We start from the raw sequence: 10,829 nt of genomic DNA, 5'->3' as shown, positions 1-10,829 counted from the left end.
TAAAAGAAACGTATGAACGCAAGTGAAAACAGCTAACTCAATAAATTGTACAGGCCGCTAACTCAACAAATTGTACAGGCTGCAACTACTACTTGTCTGTTAACTTTTAATAATACTGCTAAAACTTGGGAACAAGTCTGCCATCGATGGAATTCCTTATTATATGGTGCATGTATAAAGAATATACCTTGGTGCTGGAGGCAAATAAGTTACAAAGCAGAAGAGGAACTGAAATAACCATTTCCAGAAAGTGCGCAAGCTTAAAGTACACAAAAAAATAAAAACTTTTTCCACTCTGGTAAAGAAGGAAGAGCAGCGGAGCTGTAGCTTTTGTTCTCGGCGGTGGCTTTCTAGGCAAACGATCAGCTCTTCCGCAAGGGAATCTGAAGCGCTCGACGCAGTGGAACTTTAGGCGATAGCGGCCTCGCGGCGGTTGCGGAACCATTCGCACTGCTGCGCACATGGCCGCTCGTTCCGTTCCCGCTCTTCTTCCTCCGAAAAAATCTTGCCGCCATGCAGGGATGGGCAAAATACATGCAAATATGTATCGAAATACAAATACAAAATACTTCGTCAAAAATGTATTTAATTACAAATCTAATTACATTTCCCAAAAAGCATTTAAGTACAAGATACAAATACAACCAAATGTATTTGGTCTCCTCCAAATACTTTTCCAAATACATTCCTCATAATTTGCATCAGCGACTTCAGGGCACCTGCAACGGGTTTCTGGGCATCTCATTTTAATTTTGCATCGCACACTCAGGAGTTAGTGTGCGAGGCTCTAGTAACGTAATAGAAATATAATTAAAAAAATGTAATCAGCTTGGACGTAATAGGTAAATAAAGTGCAGAGCTTCAAGCAGCTTTTTTTGTCGATTACATTTTGGTATAGACTAACAAAGAACCGAGACGACCAAGACGCGCAGCACTAGCTAGAAAATTTTTGATTGTTGCAACTCGCACCAGTTACGAAAATCTGGACGACCCGCGCATTTAGAATGTTCTAGGCAAAAACATGAATGGAAATCAGGCTGAAAAGCATCACAAGTTGTCACAGGCACTTATTTAGCCAGTCTGCCTGTGAACGTCGATTTCGTCACTATTCTTGCCCTGGACTAGCACCGTAATCACAAAGTCACTAAACGCTTGTGCTTGATTGTGAGACACTGCAAGATTCGGTGCAGAACGTAGTTTTCTTCCTGCTCTGGACACGTATTAGGATGAGCAAAATGAGTCGTGACTAGGGGTGTCGCGAACTTTTGTCGAACCAGATTTTTAGGTCGAACTTTCGGGGTTCGACTGGGTCGAACCGGTTCGACGAACCTTCGAACTTTTCCCCAGATTCGACCGCTTCGACTTTGTGGACACTGTGGCCAGACCTTGATACAAGCATGTCTAGGTTTGGAGAATTTTTTTTTTATGCAAAGGGTTATTTTATTTTATGAACAGTTAAAAATAAAAGAAACCAATTCTAATCACTAAAAAAGTTAATAACTTAATCTTCTTGTACTGCATTAACTGAAATAACCAAACATGCGCTGCCCTTAATTCTCCCCATTGCCATCACCATCCAATCCAAAGCCAATTGGCCAGCCTGTCGCTAGGGGTGTCGCGAACCGGCCGCGGTTCGAGTTCGACCAGGTTCGACTTTTTCTAACTTTTAGTGAAAATTTCGACGAACCTAATATTCAGGTTCGACTCGTGTGCGCATGCGCGACAGTCTGGCCAGTTGGCTTCGGATTGGATGATAATGGCTAAGAGATTAATTAAGTGCAGCGTAGATTGGTTATTTCAGTTAATACAGCACAAAACAATTAAGTTATTAACTTCTTCAGTGATTAGAATTGGTTTCTTTAATTGCAACTGTTCATAAATTTAAAAATAACCCTTCGCATAAAAAAAAAATTCTCCAAACTTAGACATGCTTCTATGAAGGTCTGGCCACACTGTCCACAAAGTCGAACCGGTCGAAATTTGGTTAAAAGTTCGAAGGTTCGTCGAACCGGTTCGACCCAGTCGAACCCCGAAAGTTCGACCAAAAAATCTGGTTCGACAAAAGTTCGCGACACCCCTACCTGTCGCGCATGCGCACACGAGTCGAACCTCAATACAAGGTTCGTCGAATTTTCCACTAAAGGTTCGAAAAAGTCGAACCCGGTCGAACTCGAAGCTTGGCTGGTTCGCGACACCCCTAGTCGTGACAATAAATTTGAGGGGTGTATTTTCGCCCACAAAATTGTATTTAATTACAATTGTATTTGAAATACCCACGTTTTAGTATTTAAATACACATGTCAAATACATTACCCCATTTGTAATTAAATACAAATGTAAAATACACAAAGTATTTGAAACACGTATTTCAAATACTTGTATTTGAAATACTGCCCATCCCTGCCGCCATCTATGAGCGACGGCAACAACCAGTTGTCTGGTTGCTGATGCTGGAAAGGTTGCCGCGATCTATGAGCAACGGCGGCAAGCGGACAACCGGCAAACACAACATTCTGGACAGCTACCGCCATCTATTACCGACGACGGCAACCAGAGTTTGTGTCGACATTTGTTTGGTACCGGACACGGTCCTGGGGAAACTAGCACTTAGCAGCTCCGCTGTAAAAGTTCGCTTGGAGAATGGATTTGAACGGAGGCCGGCGGGACACCGCGATCGCGGCAGTAGCGCGTTAAGCGCGATCCAAACCAACGCTTCTTTTTGCGCCTGTAGGTCGTGCGGCTGCGGATGTGACGTATTTTCGTGACGTCGCGCCGCTTCTTCGCTCCTTCCGGGCGCGCACAAGAAAGTTGGATAATTTCAACTTCTCAGCGCGCACAAAAACGCGCGGTGACGTAGTAGGGCGCTCCTGTGTCCCGGCCAATCGGTGGAGGGCAAGCTAGTTCCGGCTCTGCGTTTCTCGCCGTCTGGCTGCCCTCTCCTCCCCCCCTCTTCCAACATGACAACGCGATCTCTCTCTCTCTCTCTTTCTCTCGCCGTCTGGCCGGCCAGTCTGTCGCAGTTGCACTTTGCTTGTGCGCTCGTGCCGAAGTTTCGCCCGTCCAAACCAAAGCGCACGGTTCTGACTCAGAAAGCGCGCCCGGAAACAGCAAAAACGCCACGAAATGCGTCACATATGCGCAGCCGGACGACCTACAGGCGCAAAAAGAAGCGTTGGTTTGGATCGCGCTTTACACCTCTCCTTGAGCGGAGCAACACATTTTCATTTTTCCTGCGCACTACTTTGGTACCTTTCTCACGTTGCACGTTATATATGTATCACGTTAAAAGCGTACGGCGTGACTTCTTCACCTTTCTTGATTCGTGATTTGTTATTCGGCGCCCTTACCGACAAAAGGCGAAACCTCATTGGCTACAGAGTCATAATAAGGTGTTCGGGATTCGTCACGCCCTGCGCTTAGCCAGTGAGTAAAGACTACAAGGCCCTCGCGCTACATATCTTTTACGTCACCTACGGTGGGCCATTTCGGTGCTTTGAATGCTGCGTCAATGTTTGACTGGGGCTCGTGGCTCAGTCAGGCACAAACACGAGTCACATCAGTACAAGACGCAGTACTGGTGCCTAACCAGTGCCACACGCCGTCTCACTGTAGCTGTCGTCAAAACAAAAACAAGCGCTAATTAAAGGCTTCGTCGACTTGGTGGTATTCACTAAGTGAGACTTAACGCTTTGTTTTTGTTGTGTCTTTTATAACGGAAACTGTGTTTATGGTGCAAATATAGTCCTATTTCGTCGTTCAACCGTTAATTTTGTTAAAGGCCCAGTTATTTTTCAGTCCCCCCCCCCCCCTTCCCTCCCACAATATTTTGGAAGTGTTTATTTTTTTTTTATTAAAAAAAATAATCTACGCATATCGCGGAACGTTTCTTTTTCGCTTATATGTAGCGCTAGCGGTTTATACCAGATGGCTAAAGCTCAGAACTAACCATCGTCTTATTCAAAAGGTACGCTTTTTTGTAAACGTCGAAGGGAAAAGGGGCCTGTTTTCGCCCGTTCTCTGTAACTGCCGCTATGCAGCCCCATGTATTCGAGAACTCCATCAGTGGCCATTTTCCCACGAAACGTTTCTTTTATAGCTTTTGCATAAGATAACGGTTAATTCTGAAAATTTTCATCTGGATCGGACTGCTAGCGCCACATTTGGGCGGAGGATGAGTTTATTTTTGCGGTGGAAAAACCCTGTACATTTTTTTAAACACCTCTTAGATTAGGCTTGCGTCGATTTCTATTATAGCTGGCTGTGTTTTGTTCTCATATATTGCGGTGAAAGTTGTTTCTGGCGTCGGAAAACCGAACGGCATGTACTTCCAACCTATGCCAGAACCTGGGAGGGTTCTGGCATAGGTTGGCACGCGTCTCTTGTTTTTCCTTCCGCCTCTAAATAGAAACGGGAAAACCTCCGGTTAAATAAAGGTCAGGCACGGGAAACGTTCGCTGAATGTCAGTCATTTTGCTTGTTTAGCGACAGGTGAATATTTTTTCTTTATTCAGTTGAGTCCACCGGAAGAAAAATTCACATACCCTGAAAAAGCAGGCTTATTTTGGTAGGCCACCAGCGAATCGAAAGAAATTTGTTTTCTGTGAGACGCTTTGAATATTTTTGGCTCACGATATTTCGCCATGTGCATTATAGCTTACAAAATATTTTCAAATTCGAGAGGGACCGATTTAAAATGTCCATACATACTGAATGAGCTTTCCACGAACTTTCATGGAACACGTTCAGAGAAAGCCAGTTACAAGTGTGTATCACTTTATATTTACTAAATATTAAAATAAAACAACTTGAGTCAACAGCTTCTAGAATTATTTTAGTAAATATAATGAATTGATTATATAAATAAAAAATGCACAAAACGCAGTTTTCTTTTTTTTTTTTTTTTGTAAACGTTTTTGAAGAAATTTTAGGTGCTGGGTTTGAATTGAACAATAAGCGATACACCATTTTTCTCTGATAATGATAGAATAGAAAAGCTTGAAGACACATGAGGGTTCACTCCGCATATAACAAAGTAACCATATTTTACAAGAGCTTTTTTTCTCTCGCTATGATGACACAGATGAAGGTACTGATTCGTTCTGTAAATAAAATGCTACATTCAATAATTAGACACAAACTTAAGATGACGGCGTCAGTGTCAAGCCTTTTGATCAAGTCTCCATTCTTCACTATTGTTTGATGCGAAGCCCATCGCATGGTCGAAACACCACGCAGCTCCGTTGATCCCGTTGATCGATAGAGTGGAGGGTACCCGGAAAACACGGGACACCAATGTCTTCATCTCCATCATCGCGAACTTGAAACATACCCATCTTTTGCAGTCTTCAAGTGAGCCGGCTGTATAATACTCCTTATAACAAATTCTAGTGTGACCCGACTAAATGTATGTATACACATGCACCCACGCAAAAATGTTTCAAAAGTCGGAACTCAATATTATAAAACAAACTCCATTGATGCGACTTCACAAAAAAATCGAAAAAATCGGACGTTTTGTCTCTCTCGCAGGACATATCATCGGTACGTATTAAGGCGGCAGGAATGAAAAGTAACGGCAAACAGCAGCGCCATTTTAGGTAGGTCCGCGAACACTGGCAGTCACGCCGGCTTTCTTCAAGACTTTCGTTCCTTCTGCATTTCCTCGGCGTTCATTTTGAACAGTTCAGGAGTTAGTAGACTTACGAAAATACGCCAGAAACGAGGCAAGTCTCGGAGACACAAATTCACCGGCGTTCCAAAGCGAGCTTCTGGGGAAAAGTGAGTGGAACTCGTATATGCAGCCACGTGGTTTCTGATAGTAGCACACAAATTTGGTGCTATTAACCTGGGTCATGTTGTATATGCAAAATTCGTATATTACAGACACCAATAGGGATGATCGTATTTATTGTATAAACACTAGATTAATACTGATTCTGGAATAATTGCCTGTAGCACAAATTTCAAGGGAAAAAGGTTGTCAGCGAGAAAAACAACATTGTTTCCTTTCTTGCTGGCAAGTGTTTTTTGCTAATATAATCGCCACACGCGTTCACAATGTCAGTTCTTATCTTACAATATTAGGATGAATCGGATAGGCTAAGTCGGCTTATAAAAAAATTTCGTCTTTCTCTTTTGATCCAGGTCACATCATATTCTCAAACTTCCGTGTTTGATCGCGTTATTGGGGGAAACAGTCACGCCTCCAGCGGTACGATTCAGCTGTGGGGAACACAAACTCAATTTTCTTGTTTGTTCTTGATCTGAGAAATTCAAGACGGCGATTCGAAGACTGCTCCTCGTGTGACCAAAGCAATGGCCAAAGCGAAGAGCTCGTGCCCAGACCGTAAATGTTTCCAATGTACCGAATTCCATTCAGTCCGCTTACCGGAAGTTAACCCCGTAAAATCTAGCTCTGATTGGCTGGTTTAGCCGGTGGCGGTGGTTATCAGTCGACCATTTTGTGGACCCCCCCCCCCCCCCCTTACACACGCAAAAAAAAAAAAAAAAAGAAAACGTATACACGTTTGCAAGTCCGGCTTCAGGGCGCCGCCATCTTGCCCGACTGGGGCGCGCTTGTGCGCGGCCATAATCCGATTACGACGCCTTAGCAATGCTTCGTAATCGGATTGTGACTCGTCCGAGCGCACCGAGCGCACCCCAGCCGGGCAAAATGGCGCCGCCCAGAAGCCGGACTTGCAAACGTGTTAAAACGTTTCTGCGTTACCACGGCTACTGGGGATACGCACGAGTGGGAGCTCTGGGCATCGATGAGCTAGGACCGAACGGAAGCTACGTTAATTTTCTCTAGATATGTTTTATATCAAGGAGCCGCTAATCTGGTTCGCCAAACGAGATTGCAGGCCCGTTTGCTCACTCCGGTTGCACTGGTGCTGCGTTTCAAACGCTACTCCTGAGACGCTAAACCTAACACTCGACTTTGGCGTGTTTTGAGACGAGAGAAAGAGAGGTAGAGACGAGACAGCGAGGAGCAAATCATGCACCGCTCGCAACGTAGGAAATAACTTTAATGAAACAAACCAGTGACGCCACGGGCCAGGAACGTGGACTGACGACCTCACACAAGAACGAACGCTACATTATACGCGCTTCGCTTCCACCGCGTAGGGCAGCTGCACCGTATTGGGGATCGCGACTGCTGCGCCTCGACTCGGTTCTCAAACGAGGCTTGGGAGTTTCGGTACTCTGGGAACATTCAGCAACTCTAGTTCAGCCATAAGCTAAAACTAGCCAGAGCTACAAGCGCGAGCTAACCCGCGCTCCTGGGATCTCTATGGCTCCTGGTAGGAGTATGTTACTTCCGGTTGGCTATTGCTTCTGCATGATATTTTGAAGACCCTCAGTGAGCAACGCATACTGCACAGGTCTCACCGCCGAGGACCAACGGCGATACCTCCTTAAGTTGACTTAAACGGGATCGACACGCCTTCCTGGTCTCTTAGATGAAAAAAGCACTTGTTCCTTAAAGAGACGCCAAATCTGTCGAACTTACCGTGGGCGCATTTTCAGGACAACCCGTTTGAGCATATACCTGTGAAGGACATAAAACTTCCAAGACCTTAAACACGTTCAACTTCTTCGTGAACGGCAAGGCATTGGCGATGTGCAGGTACCTCTTCCAGGCGCCGAAGACGCACGCCGATCTCACCCGCAGTGGTGGCCGAGTCGGGTCATGGTTTCAGCTAGGGATGCCGCGAGCCACCCTAGGTACGAGGTCGAAAGGTTTCGATATTTTCGAACCGAACTGATGTTCGATTTCAAAAGGTTTCTATATTTTCGACCATAAGGAGGTTCGAAATCAAAAAAGTTTCAGCGGACAATCTTTCGAAAGTTTTTATTACGCGTCCTTCAGCACGACGCGAGTCTCTGTACTGCATAATTTTCTAATGTTTTGACTCGCCTGCTTTGGTATTCAAGGCTTCTTTCCAAGAGCACCGTGTCACCATGCATTTATACGTGCCGTAATGACCCGGTTAGCACCTATCGTTATATGGAGACGTTTGGTCGAAACAACGCTGGCGCCGCATTCTCTCGTTCGTCGCTTTGTGCCATCTGTCTGCAGCATACCAAAGTAGGCTTGCATCGTCCGCTTAGCTGCGATCACCGAGGCACGGCGGCGTCGGTGGCGTCCTTCACCTCGAGATGATCGAAAAAAACTTTACTTGGGACATTTTGTTCGTGCCGGTCCGCATTGGCAACTTAGAAACAGGAGGCGGGTGTTTCTAGAGTGGAGCTTTCGAGCAACTGCTCGCTAGTGAGCCAAAAGCCGTCGCGCCCCCCAGCCAAAACACAAGGTAAACATAGGAGACCGGAAGCACTTCTCTCCCCCGTCATGGCGGTCGGACGTGGTGCGAACCTTTGTGCGAACACGCTGTATTCTCTCCAGATTTGTTTGCAGGCAACGTTCTTACTACATACCACGCGATTTTTTGTTTCAAAGGAATGTATTGTTTTTGTAGTCATCTTGCATACTACGGAAACAAGATATTTATTCCGCACACAGTTTTTTCTTTGTTAGCAGATGTGTCACAACACTTTTCGCAAGCGTTTTTATATCACACGCAAAAAAAATATCCTGATTGAAAAAAAAACAAAAAAACACACATTTAATTTCGGAAAGAACAACCACGATGACTGATGGAGATATGTACTAAGGTCTACCGGACCGTAAAACTTTTCTTCATCTCCCTTGTCCATGACACCTCAAAAGCTAACGATAGTCTTGTCTGCCCCCCCCCCCCCCCCCCCCCCCCCCCCCCCCCCCATTTCATATTTGTGAACTCTTCGTCGGCTATTCGGCTATCATAAGCACTCTTCGTCGGCTATTCGGCTATCATTCAAGTTTGTTTAACGTGGAGAGTAAGGAAACGGTGCTGCGGATTGAATTAAAAGCTAACAGATACTTACTGCATAACTGTTTGCTAGTGAGCTATTACCGGAAAAGGATGTCCGCGCGTTTGTTTCGGTTCGGGTTCATCGACACTCGATTTCGGTTCGTGTCGAGTGAGTGCCAGTGACCCGGTCTCGTTACATTTTATTTTAACGTCAGACCTCTAATGAATAGAAACGGTGTCTTTCCACGTTTTGTGTCCGGTTTTAGGTCGGTTCGTCGCCCTGATTGGGATTAGGCTGAATTTTAGGAGGTTCAGGACACATTAAATTCTATATTACAGTTTAGCTCCTCGCAAGTTGGGACTACATAAGAACAACAAAACTTCATCTCAACAGGCAAATAAATTGAAAAGTAAGTGGTTGTGTTGCTTGAATACAGTTTCGGTGTTTTTATTTCGTCCAATATTTGATCAGACATTGATTGGGTGTAAATTTCAATGAACACTCGTTACCACTTTTTGCAATACGGGGCTTTCCTATTTGTTGGCAGCATCTGCGCATCCCGTCCGAGTGCGTCCTTGCTGTAGTATCCCATTTCGGATTTGTCACTTTGGTTTTTATTACACGCGTCCACGCTGTCCTGCAGCCCGTTGGTGCAGGAATAAGACACAAACTTGCAATTTTGGTTCGTCAGCGATTCTATGAAATAATCCCTCGACCTCCTGTGACTGCACCCAATGCCTGAAAATGAAAGGTATGAATTTAGTGATATTAGAAAGATGACCATAAGTCAGTTGAGTTATACTGATATATATATATATATATATATATATATATATATATATATATATATATATATATATATATCCCAACCTCTGCTGCGCTGTCCTCGCGCGACGCAGCAGAGGCTGGTTGTACTATTTCTCCACGGGGCGCGGTGCCGCCGGGGACGAGATGCGTTGCTCCGATAGCAAACTGAAACTTAAAAACCCGCCGAATTTGTGCGGTTTTTCAGAAAGCCGTAAAATGCTTCGCGTGCCTTCTATCATTCTGCGATTTGTTGATTTAGTGTTTTTCGATGATGGTAAGCAATTTTCTAATTGAAACCATGCCCTTAAACACAATATTAAAAACGTTAATTACGCAAAAATAATTAAAAACCTAATTATAGCGAACTTTAATAATTTTTCTAAAAAGGCCCCTGGCCTAGGACCAAAACCACACAAGCCTTTTCTTGTTGCGACGCGTAGTTTTCGCAATATGGAATTTGTCCGCCTTTCGTGAAACACCCTTATATACCTCCTCTCGAAACGTCAAGAACCTTTTCTTGCTTTTGTTCAGTCCATGGATCTTTCTTGTGTATTTCAATAATCACCGGCCCACAAGTTTCAATCATATATATATATATCTATATATATATATCTATATATATATATTGTGAACGAAGAAGGGCGAAGGTGATTATTGAATTTATTGCATTAAAGTTAGCGACAGGGAAAGAGAGCGGGCGAAAAGTTGGGCCAGGAGCAGGGACTGAACCCGCAACCTTCGCCTGTCAGGGGCGACGCCTTAACCGATTAACCGGTTAAGGCGTCGGCCCGGACAGGCGAAGGTTGCGGGTTCAATCCCCGCTCGTGGCCCAACTTTTCGCCAGTTCTCTTTCCCTTTCCTTTTCCCTAACTTTAATGCAATAAATTCAATAATCACCTTCTCCCACCTTCGTTCACAATAGTACTACGGCTGCACTTGTCAATCTTCACTCATTCCCATTATATATATATATATATATATATATATATATATATATATATATATATATATATATATATATATATATATATATATATATATATATATATATATATATAATGGAATTGAGTGAAGATTGACAAGTGCAGCCTATATGCACGTATGTATGCACGTATGCGGCCACTATAGCCGCATACGTGCATATATATATATATATATATATATAT

The sequence above is a fragment of the Ixodes scapularis genome, unplaced genomic scaffold, assembly GCF_016920785.2.
Source record: "Ixodes scapularis isolate PalLabHiFi unplaced genomic scaffold, ASM1692078v2 PGA_scaffold3__209_contigs__length_174095766, whole genome shotgun sequence".
Lineage (NCBI taxonomy): Eukaryota > Metazoa > Arthropoda > Arachnida > Ixodida > Ixodidae > Ixodes > Ixodes scapularis.
Note: the sequence above shows the minus strand (reverse complement) of the source record.